This window comes from Balaenoptera ricei, chromosome 2 (assembly GCF_028023285.1).
Source record: "Balaenoptera ricei isolate mBalRic1 chromosome 2, mBalRic1.hap2, whole genome shotgun sequence".
NCBI classification, from domain to species: domain Eukaryota; kingdom Metazoa; phylum Chordata; class Mammalia; order Artiodactyla; family Balaenopteridae; genus Balaenoptera; species Balaenoptera ricei.
In genome coordinates this window covers 129,493,042-129,495,930 of record NC_082640.1, presented here as the reverse complement: position 1 = coordinate 129,495,930, position 2,889 = coordinate 129,493,042, and the positions used below count along the sequence as shown (strand labels likewise).

Here is a 2,889-nt window from a genome sequence, read left to right as displayed (position 1 = left end):
TGGAAAAGAAGAAGTAAAGTTAACTCTACTTTCAGATTACATGGACTTTACATATTTTAAAAATCCTAGAGACTGAACCAAAAAAACTGTTAAAACTAATCAATGAATTCTGTAAAGTTGTAGGATATAAAATTAACATACAAAATTCACAGTGTTTCTATACACCAACAAAAAAATTCCTTAAAAAAAAAAAAAAGAAATGATCACATTTACAATAGCTTCAACAACAGTAAAATACTTAGGAGTAACTTTAACCAAGAAGGTGAAAGATCTCTACTCTGAAAACAAGACATTGATAAAAGAAATCAAAGAAGGCACTAATAAATGGAAAGGTATCATGTGTTCATGAATTGGAAGAATTAAGTGTTAAAATGTCAATGCTACCAAAAGATATCTATAGATTCGAGGCAACTATCAAGATTCCAATGGTAATTTTTACAGAAATAGAAAAAACACTCCAGGGACTTCCCTGGTGGTCCAGTGGTTAAGACTCTGCACTGCCAATGCAGGGGGCACAGGTTTGATCCCTGGTCAGGGAACTAAGATCCCGCATGCCACATGGTGTGACCAAAAAAGAAAAAAGAAAAAGAAAAAACACTCTAAAAGTTTACGTGAAACCACAAAGACCCTGAATAGCCAATGAAATCCCAAGATAGAACAAAGCAGGAGGTAACACATTTCCTGATTTCAAGCTATATTACAAAGCTATAATAATTCAAACAGTATAGTACTGGCATAAAAACAAATAGACTAACAAAACCAAATCAACAGCCCAGAAATAAACTCAAGTGTATATGATCGACTAATATTCAACAGTGGAGAAAAGACAGTCTGTTCAATAAATGGTGCTGGGAAAACTGGATAGTCACATGTAAAAGAATGAAACTTGACACCTATTTTACACCACTCATAAAAATTAACTTGAAATGGATTAAAGACTTAAATGTAAGACATAAACTCCCAGAAGAAAGCATTAGAATAAAGCTCCTTGACATGGGCTTTGGTAATAATTTTTTGGAAATTACACCTAAAGCATAAGCAACAAAATAAAAAAAAAAAAAAGTGAGACTACATCAAACTAAAAAGCTTCTGCACAGCAAAAGAAACCATCAACAAAATGAAAAGACTACCTATGAAATGGGAAAAAATTTTTGCAAACTTTATATCTGATAAGGGGTTAATAATAAATATATAATAGCAAAAAATCAAATAATCCAATTAAAAATTAGGCAAAGGAAAAGTGAGTGGACATTTTTTTCAAAGAAGATACACAAATGGCCTACAGGCACAAGCATACCATGGAGATATTGGGTGTTTGGTTCCAGACCACCACAATAAAAGCAAATATCATGAAGTATGTCATACAAATTTTTTGGTTTCCCAGTGCATATATAAAAGTTATGTTACACTATACTGTAATTAAGTGTGCAGTAGCATTATGTATAAAAAAACAATGCACATACCTTAATTAAAAAATACTTCATCGCTAAAAACTGCTATCCATTATCTGAGCTTCAATGAGTCATAATCTTTTTGCAACAGTAGCATCAATGATCACGGATCATATCACCACAACAAGTATAATAATAATGAAGAAGTTTGAAATATATGCAGGGAATTACCAAAATGCGACACAGAGACACAAAGTGAACAACTGCTGTTGGAAAAATGGTGCCAGTAGAGTTACTCAATACACTGTTGCCACAAACTTTCAATTTGTAAGGAATACAATATCTGAGAAGCCCAACAAAACAAAGCACAGGAAAGCAAGGTATGTCTATACATGAAACGATGCTCATCATCACTAGTCATTAGGAAAATGCAAATTAAAACCAAAATGAGATATCACCTCATGCCTGTTAGAATGGCCATCATCAAAAAGATAAGAGATAATAAATGCTGGTGAGGATATGGAGAAAAGGGAATCTTTATGCACTATTGAAGGGATTATAAATTGGTACAGCCACTGTGGAAAGCATTATGGAGGTTCCCCAAAAATTAAATATAGAACTACCATATGATCCAGCAATTCCACTTCTGAGAGTATATCTAAAGGTAACAAAAACACTAACTCAAAAAGATATCTGCACCCCTGTGTTCATAGCAGCATTATTTACAATAGCCAAGACATGGAAACAACCTAAGTGTCCATCAGTGGATGAATGGATAAAGATGTGGTGTATATATACACAAAAGAATATTAGTCAGCCATTAAAAAAAAAGGGGGAAATCCTACCATTTGTGATAACATGGATGGACCTTAAAGGGATTATGCTAAATGAAATGTCAGAAAGAAACAAATATTGTATGATCTCACTTACATGTGGAATAATAACACACATACACATCCAACTTATAGAAAAAGAGATGAGATTTGTGGTTACCAGAGGTAGTGGGCGGAGGATAGGGAAATTGGAGGAAGGTAGTCAAAAGGCACAATCTTCCAGTTATAAAATAAATAAGTACCAGAGATGTACAACATGTTGACTATGGTGAACACTACTGTATGACATCCAGAAAAGTTGCTAAGAGAGTAGATCCCAAGAATTCTCATTACAAGGAAAAATTGTTTTCTCTTTTTATTGTATCTATATGAGATGATGAATGTCAACTAAACCTACTGTGGTAATCATTTCACACTATGAGTGAATCAAACCATCATGCTGTACACCTTAAACTTATACAGTGATGGATGTCAATTATCCCTCAAAACTGAAAAAAAAACTAAAATAAAAAATAGTTTAAAATAGTCTCTAAAAAACATATATATATTTATTTATATAGATAAATAAATATATATACATATATTTTTATATATAATTTATATATAATTATGGAGTTTCTACATAGCTTTTCAACATCTCCTTTTGATCCTCTCCCTTTAGAATC

The 2,889-nt window shown here is 32.4% G+C and overlaps 1 non-coding gene across 1 annotated transcript; it reads left to right on the top strand.

The window, feature by feature from the left end:
* The first annotated feature begins 466 nt into the window (after positions 1 to 466).
* On the top strand, positions 467 to 539 carry TRNAG-GCC (transfer RNA glycine (anticodon GCC)). The gene has a single exon. It is a non-coding gene; the product is annotated as a tRNA-Gly (tRNA).
* The last annotated feature ends 2,350 nt before the right edge of the window (positions 540 to 2,889 follow it).